Consider the following 9,380-nt stretch of genomic DNA (forward strand, 5'->3'; position numbering starts at 1 on the left):
AGCTCAATGCTAAGTGACAGAACGTGCGTGTCCTGTGGACATTTGCTCCCAAATCCAGTGACACTCTTTTCTCACTTTTGGCTTCAAACCTGTGACCGAGAGGAGAAGATGAGGAGAGAAAATCCTTCTCAGAGATAACAGCTATAAAGAACATTGGGTAGATAATTTATAAATTCAAAACTTTGGAATGACCCTGTTAAGAAGTCAGATTGTCCAGATGAAAAAATGAAGAAGAAAAGAAAGAAGGTGCCAGTCGCTTCTCACTGTAATCCCAGCTTCTCAGGAGGCTGAGGTATAGAGAATCTGAGTTTGATCCCAGCAAGTATAGCAAAATCCATGACACTGTTATTTCTAAGAGATCACAGGAAAACCCAGAAGTGGGGCTGTGATTCAAAGTTAATGCACTACCCTTGAGCAAAAGGAGTTCAGGGACAATGCCTAGGCTCATAGTTAAACCCCAGGACCTGCCCCCTCAAAAAGAGCCTGTACCCCCATGTCTTTGGGTATGTATGGATATATTCCTAGAGGTGAAGCTCCAGAGTAGTTATGATGAATGGCATCAAGCTAGGAAATTTGTATTCAATAAAATGATTTCATAACAGAGACTGCTTTCACGACAGTGAATAATACAGAGCTCCCCTCTCTGTTCCCAGTGTAGCCTGAAGGTTCCTCTGCATCCCAGGCCTGCTGGAAGAAGTCTCTCTCATTGTCTGGACAGGCAGGCAAAAGCCCTCACTCCTGCACAGCTGTGTAACAAACAACTCCATCTGGGTCAGATAGTGAGGATGATTTTGGGCGGGCTCTGAAGGTCAGGAGAAAAAGGTCTCTTTGTACCCCAAACTATCTCTCTTCCCAGTGTTCTGGTTTGACAAGAAGCCTTCATTTGTGCCACCTCCTGTGGCAGGCCAAGTCCTGTGCACTTATCCTGCCTTTGTGAGACTATATTCCGGTGTTCAGATACAGTGCTCAATATAATTCAAGAGTCCTTCTGGCAGACAACTAGGGCACTGAACTTAATTGTTTCATTGCCAGTGATGATGGGCCTATGATGCCTCTCCTAGGTTTCTGGAAGCTTGGGAAATCCAAGCACATGTCTGATATCACAAAGGTCCCTGTCATCTAGGGATGGTGAATCTCATCAGGTTTTGAAACATTTGACCTCTCCTAGTTGGGCCCTGGGTGGCTAGGTTTTAGGGTTGAACACAGGGCCAGGGTGCTGACCATGAGCTCAGTGCAGAAGCCCGGTGCTTTACCATTTTGTGTAACAGCATCAATTCTAGTCTGTGTGTGTGTGTGTGTGTGTGTGTGTGTGTGTGTGTGTGTGTGTGTGTGTGTATGCACGTGGGTGCACAGGGGCACGGGCACATACACCATTCTTGGAGGTTGAACTCAGGACCTGAGCACTGTACCTAGTTTCTCTTGTACAATCATAGCTTTCTACCACTTGAACCACAGAGCTACTTCAGTATTTTTTTTACTGTTGTGGTCCTGAGAATTCAAACCCAGGGTTTCATATTTGCAAAGCACTCTACCCCTAAGGCATATTCCAAGCCCTCTACTTCAGGTATGTTAGTTTGTTTCTCTTTATTTTATTATTGTAGGAGTTGATGTCTTGGCCTGGATGCTGTCCTTGAGCTCTTCAGCTTAAGTCTTGTGCTCTACCACTTGAGCCAAACACCATTTCAGCTTTTCTGGTGGCCCATTGGAGCTAAGTGTCTCAGGGACTTTCCTGCCCAGGCTGGCTTTGATCTATGATCCTCAGATCTCATCCTCCTGAGTAGCTAGGATGAAAGGCATGAGTGACAAGCACCTAGCTTCCACTTCAGGTTTCTTAGTGGTGAACTGGAGATAATACGCTCATGGGACCTTTTGTGTCTGGGATAATTTGGAACCCAGATCCTCAGATCTAAGCTTCCTGGGAAGGCAGGATGAGAGACCTCAGCTATAGACCCCTAGGCTGTGGCATCTGCTGCAAGGGGCCCATGGGTCCAAGCGGTGGAGTGCTAACCATGAGCCCAAGAGGTAAGGGTCAGAGCTTAGACCCCTATTTCAAGGTTTATGACTGAGAAAATACAAAACAAAACAATAGTCTGAAGTAGACAACTCACTAGTCTACAGTAATACATAATTTTGTCCCTGCCATGGATACATATATGAGCCTCAATATTCTTGTCTGCATAATCATCTCAGTGGGGAGATCTTACAAGGACTCAATGAAAGAATGCACCTGGTGAAGAACACAGCACATGGCACTCTTTGTATGATTAAGAACACAGCATCCTATGAAAGACTCAGCACCCAGCACCCAATGCACGATTCAGCACACTGCAACCTGTGAAGGACTCAGCACATAGCACCATGTGCAGTACTCAACACAGACTACCCTATGGATGACTCACACATAGCTCTGTTCCACAAGCTGTCATTAGACTTAGGGCACTCTAATCAATATCACCATTCTTTGAGGAACATTTCACAAACCACACAAGTTCACACCTAACAGTTTAGTGGGATTTTTTTTTGGAGGGGGGGGGTTAGTCATGGAGCTTGAGCTTAAAGCTTGGGGATATTATTGTTCTAATAACATTTGCAAAAGGCTAGAACTCTACCACTTAGAGCCATATTTCAAAGAGTCTAGCAGACTTCCTGTCAAGTTTTAAAGCCCCAGAGAGGCCAGGATATCGGGGGTAAGCCAGGGTAAGCCAGGATGATGGGGGTAACCCATGGAGCTGGGTTGCAGCAGTTTATATCTGAATAAGTCAGGCTATGTTGAAGCTGTCAGCACCAGACTCCTAGCTTGCTCTTTCATGTGGTATTTGAAGTCCTGTCCTTCTATAGTTGCCGTTAGAACACTGTACCTCTTTTTGGAGGCAGTCCTGGGGCTTGAATAAAGGTTTTGACACTGTCCCTAAGCATTTATGCTCAAGGGTAGAACTCAATTGATTGAAAGACAGCAGAACTTCTGGGTTTTCTGTTTATGTGGCACTGAGGAATCGAGCCCAGGGCTTCATGCTCACTAGGTGAGCACTCAACAACCGAGCCCCAGGAGTGAACAGGTATAAATAGAGATTGATGTATATAAGCATTATATACACAGAAAGATGTCTGCATATTATTAATTTATAGATATTACTACCAATTATTACTTATTAAATTATTAATGATGTGTCCCAGTTAACAATTAATAAAGCATTAACTAAATTACTCAATATCCTTTTATTGTTTATCACATATGTACATATATCCATACACATAATTTCATATTTAATAGAATGAGACAGATATATATACATAGTTGAATTATGCATCATGTGTTACTACCAATTATTAGGTATTTATGTTTCCATGCAATTTTTATTCTGGTAATAATAAAATATTAAACAATCCACATCCTATAATTTTAGTGTCTAATTTTATCCTAGAATGATTCACTACTAATTCAATCTCCTTTTCATTTATTGTAGTGACAATTTTTCCACCTATGACATTTTTTAGATTTATGACATCCTATTACATATAGATTTGCATATATTACATATAGATTTTCATCTGAATTATACATCCTACCTGTCACCAAGCACTTTCAAAGAAAAAGAAAACATGTGTCACGCTCGGCTTCTTACTCCAAGATTACATTTTTTGGCAGTGGTGGGATCTAACTCAGGGCCTAGAAGGCTCAATTCATGAATGGATGACTGTCAGCACAGCAGCTTCTAGGCAATTCAGCTGCCAGGCACTTTCCAGGCCCTGAAATAGAACCCCGTATGCTGACCCCATATTGTGCTTAGTGTACTTATTCATTTTATTTTGGTTTTATTCATTTACTTACCATATATTTTATTGACTGTTATTACACATGAAATATTTATTACATTTATTACATAGGATATAGATTTGCCTATGTACGAAACTTCACACCTGATACCAGGTCTTTCACAGAAAAGGAAAACATGTGTCACCATTGGCTTCTTACTCCACAATTCAATTTTTGTGTGTGCTGGCATCTAAAGTCACAGCCTACAAGGTCCAATTCATGAATGGATGAGTGTCAGCATGCCAGCCTGAGGCATATTGAGCTCACAAGCATTTCCAGAACTTGAGATCCAGCTCCAGAGTTGACAAAATTAGAACAGATAGACATGCAGATGGTAGTACACAAATAAATATTGATTTTTATAGAGTGCCAGAGATGTCTATACATTATTCGGTTACATAGGCTACATTCCTATCAATTCTTGGGTATTTCGTATACCTCCATGTAATCAATATTATTGTTTTCATCCTTAATTATTAATTAAATCAACCACTGCCCTGGAATTATTGTGTCCATGTAATTAATAGTATTCTTTGAATGTGTCAAAAATATTCATTAAAATCCATTGGCCTACTAAAATCACTCTATTTATATAGTAGTATTCAGAAACAACTAATTCAACCTTGCCATTCATAATATTCCATCGGTATTCCAGTGAATAAGAAGGAGACTCATAGGATCTCCATCCATTGGTAGGGGTCAGGACCCGGCTTCAAACTCAGGGCCTATATTGCCATGTTGTCCTATGGCTTCCCTGGTAGCCCGCCAGCCTTCAGCAATACCAAGTTACCAACATTCTTCAACCGTGTCAATCAGAAGCAGGATGGTCACCTTGCAAAGAAAACAAATGTAAAACTGGTAGCCATCTGTAAGTTGCTAGTTTTTTTTTTTTTTGCTCTGGGGCCCTTGGCTGACTGAGAAGTGGGAGACAGTCTTCCTGCTCTGTGGTTGTGTGAAGAACATGTTGGTGTCCTGGCACACTGCAGAAGGCCTCATGACTGGGGAGTGTTCCCTTCTTTCCTCCTGACATCCAAGACCAATTCTGGCTTTTTCTTGAATGTGCTACTGAGGAGTCAAACCCAGGGCTTCTTGTATCCTAGACAACACTCTCTCACTAAATCACATTCCCAGCCCCCTCATCTTTTTCTTAATGGTAGTTTTTACATAAGTATGCTACCATTTTATGTCCTCAATTTTAATTTTCTGAATATTGGTTACTTCTAAGAAACCTGATCTTCTCTTCCCCAGCGTGGTTTGTGACTGTTCCTGCATTGGCCTCATAATAAAATGTAAATAAAGACTGCTGAGGATGACCTGCTTTAGGCAGATGGCTGCAAAGATTGTTGTGTATAGTTGTTTGTTAACACTCCTGGACCTTGAATTCAGGATCTGGGCACAGTCCGTGAGCTGCTTTATTGATGGCTAGCCCTCTAACACTGGAGTCATATGGCTATACTTCTTGCTTTGTTGGCCCTGAAGTTGGACAGGGTTCTCAAGGACTTTTCTGCCTAGGATGACTTTGACCATGATCCTCCTATCTCAACCTTGTAATGAGAAGTGTGATATATATAATCAGATAGAACTTTATTTGCATTTTGTATTAGATCTTCTTGAGGAATGCAGCTGCTATTCTACCCTCCCTTGAGCCCCAGACACTCCTGGATCTGGAGCTGAAATTAACGACCCTCTGGCAGGGAGTACCTGACAAAGTACACATTCCAGATCACTTTCCCCTGTGCCTAGGATCAGAGATAGTGGCTGCTTGGCAAAACCACTTCCCCTGGGTCGGGGTCAGAGATAGTGGACATCTGGCAACCACTTCTCCTAAGTTACCCTAGAAGTACAGTCTAATTAGTTTAGAGCACAATATCTTGTTAGCCTGACCAGTTATTAGCCCCAGCCCTTTTCCCACTTTGTATTGCACCAATCATCTGCTAGAATTTTGATTTAAATTTCCCACGTGGTATATTAATTCATTGCCAATACATACTGAGGCCTTACCCCTACCAAAGAACATATAAAAAGTGTTGTAACCCTGTGCTTGGGGTCTCTCTCTGCAATCGGACATCAGTGCACAGAGGGGTCCGTGCTCGAGCTCGTCAATAAAAGACTCATTGCCGCTTGCATTGATCTTTGGTCCCTGGTGGTCTTTTGGGGGGGCTCCAAGTCTCCGGGCATTATAGTAAGTATCAACGAGGACTTCTGAGAGCCACTGGTGCCTTCCTAATCATTGGTCTTGCTGATGTTCTTGAAAGACCAGTGAGTCCCTATCCTCGGGTTGAAGTGGAGGGAGCTGGAGCCAACAGTTCGAATCCTGGTCCTGCCATCTCCAAATGGCAGGAGATCCTAAGAATCTCATTCCTATCCATATGAATACCAATGGAATGTGATGTCATGATTGAATGGGAAGTTCTTAAATGATTCTCGGATAAAATTGTAAACAATTAGATTATAATACACTGATCAATTTTAATTAGTACTTATGAAACATTTAAACAATCACATTCATTAAATGGAGGCATAATGAAATATCTCAGAACTGGGTGTCACATAGTATAGGGGTGCCATTTTTTTCTGCCAGGACTTATTTGTTAATTGTTATATCCCATTTTCTGAGTGTAATTTGGTATATGAAACTAGGATATATTATAAATCAATTATTCAAACAGTTTTTATCATAATATAGAGATAAATCCAAATTATATATATATATAAGCAAATTCCCCAAATTAAATATATTTAAACCATTAAAACTTTTAACAAAACTTAACACTTGCTGCAGTGTTCATTATGACAGGAGCCTTGTATAGAATAATTGAATTCCTCCTCCTACACATCTCTTGAACAACAAATATCTGTAATTATTTTGTTTTTGACATGTCAATCTTGGCTTTATTCTTAAATGTGTGCTTATGTAAGAAGTACATGGCTTTAAATTTCATGAAAATTCTTTTATACTTACTTTTTGTTGAATTGTCTAGTTTAAGAAAATCAATTACACTTTATATATAAAACATGTTCTATGCTCCATTCAGCATGGCGTACTCTAACATTAGAATGATACAGAGAAGATTTGAATGGCCCCTGCACAAGGATGATAGGCAAATTCCTGTACCATTCCATACTTTTACAACAACAGATGTTGGAGGGGATGTGGCCACAAGGGAACTGTACTGCACTCTTTGTGGGGGTGTAAAGTTGTTCAACCACTTTGGAAAGTAGTATGGAGGTTCCTCAAAAGACTCCACATAGAACTCCCCTATGACATAGGAATCCCACTTTTGGGCATTTACCCAAAATATCACAAACAAGACGGTACTAAAACTATCAGCACAATTATATTTATTGCAGCATTGTTTAAGATAGCTAAGATATAGAACCAACCCCGATGCCCCTCATCAGATAAATAGATCAAGAAAATGTGCTATTTGTACCAATGAAATTCTATGCCTCCATAAGAAAGAATGGCATCGCCCAATTTGTTAGAAAACGGAAAGACTTGGAAAAAAATTAAGTGAAGTAAGCCAGGTCCAAAGAAACATAGGTCCCAGGGTTTCCCTAATTTTAATAACTAATATATGTTTGGAATAAGCAGAAAAGGTCAAAATCTATGCACATATGACCAGATAAGATGATGTTAAGGGAAATGAACGCCCAAATAGGAACACAAGTTTTTTTTTTTCTTACTATTGTTTCGAACGTACTTATAACAGTCTCTGTGTTTTTTTGTTTCTTTATATGTTCCTCCCTCATGCTATAACCCCTGTTTTCACTGTATTTGAATTTGGTGTGCCCACCTCTTGTATATACGCTCCTCTAATTTGTGAAGAGGAAGGAAAAAATAATGCTTAAGTAGGGATTCAGGTTGACCCATTGTAACAATGAGATGCACAAGAAACTATGGTGGAAAATGAACTTTACAATTTAGGCAGGGGAAGAGGGGAGGGGAGTTTACTTGTAGAGGTTGGAGGGAAGGGATGGTAGAGGGAAAATAAAGGAGGAGGTAACAATCCTTTTTAAGAAATGTACTCATTACATGCTCATGTAAATGTGACCTCTCTGTACAGTATTTTTAAAATAAAAAAGTATGAAAATGTTCTGAGATGGGAGAGTTTATTTCCTTTATTTTACTCATACAATATGGCTAACAAAGAAATTAATGCAAAAAACTGATATCAAGGTATTTTGAATGAATGTGTGTGTGTGCACGTGCACATGTTCTCATGCACTTCCATGTATGTTGGTGTGCTCACAGTTTGAAAAAAGGGCTTCAAAGTCTTGCTAGGCCTTTCCTCTCTAGATTGGTGAGCTACTATATGAGCTACATCTCCATTCCTGGCCCTTTGCTAACTCATTGAAATTTTTGAAAAAATAATCTCATGAATTTATTTTGCCCTGATTGGCTTCCACTGCTATCCACAGTTCTCTGGCTCCTGAGTAAATATGCCGAGTAGTTAGGATTACAGGTGTGATCAACCAGCACAAGGCTTTCAGAGTAATTTTAAAAGTAGAAGAAAGTTTACTTCACAGGGGCCTGTTTTATCATCTCCTACTTTTAAAGCATTTTGGAGTGATTATTTGTGAATTTTTTTTCGTTTTTTTGGATTCTTAAGAAAGTAAGTGATGATATTTAAAAGTTTAGTACTTTATAAATTGGAACCTGGAAAAATGGGACAGAATATATTTGTCTTTCTTATAAGCTCAGCTCTGTGCATGATAACCCAATGTCACCTACATAGTCTGTGTTGAAGACAAAATGTAACAGAAAACAATCACCATGGGCAATAATTGCTATGGTATTATTTCTTGAACAATATGAATATTGAATTGAGAGTGTAAGAGAATGGAGAGATTTTACCTACCTTTTGTTTATTGCTGAAAGACTTTTGGAAACTTTGACTCATTTTCTTCCTCACAGTGCGTGTTTGGGCCATGCACTTACTGCCTTTAATTACAATTTTTCCCAACACTAAAATGGTGATAACATTAGCATTATAGAAAATGTTATCTTAAGAATTAAGGAAAATAAAACTTGTGAAATACTTAACATAAACTTCCATGAATGAGTTCTGAGTTTAGCCAGCAGTTTTTTTTTTAAATACTAAAAAGAATGTGATAAGTATTACAGAAACCATTGCATATAGTGAGCAAACAGAAGTAATGTTATCTATTGACCATACTCTTCTTCCAAGGAAGCCAGGTGGATTATTTCTCATGCTGTAAATCAAACTGGTTATCTTATGTCTTGATAGTGTAAAAATATCAGGGACAAAATAATGAAGGAATGTTGTAGACTGGGTGAAGTTCATATGAAAATGTGCAAAACTGATAAAACTTCAAAGTATCTGAACATTATTTTGTGTTTTACATTATTTAAGGTACATTGAAAAGTTAAGAAAGACCTAAAAGAATGGATTCTCTTTTCGATGTCCTATCATCGGTTCTTGGATGAACACTTTCCTCATTCTTGTAAAGGCATCATCAGATGAGGGGAAGTATATTATTTTTTGTTTGCTTCTGTCCATTTATTCTTCATTTGAAATCTGAACTACTTGAGACTGAAAGA

At 39.3% G+C, this 9,380-nt stretch overlaps 1 non-coding gene across 1 annotated transcript; it reads left to right on the forward strand.

Moving 5' to 3' along the window:
- The first annotated feature begins 6,840 nt into the window (after positions 1-6,840).
- LOC138821728 (U6 spliceosomal RNA) lies at positions 6,841-6,943 on the forward strand. Its single transcript, XR_011370198.1, has one exon. It is a non-coding gene; the product is annotated as a U6 spliceosomal RNA (small nuclear RNA).
- The last annotated feature ends 2,437 nt before the right edge of the window (positions 6,944-9,380 follow it).

This window comes from Dipodomys merriami, unplaced genomic scaffold, assembly GCF_024711535.1.
Source record: "Dipodomys merriami isolate MVZ:Mamm:240054 unplaced genomic scaffold, mDipMer1.0.p SCAF_93, whole genome shotgun sequence".
In the NCBI taxonomy this organism is placed as follows: Eukaryota; Metazoa; Chordata; class Mammalia; order Rodentia; family Heteromyidae; genus Dipodomys; species Dipodomys merriami.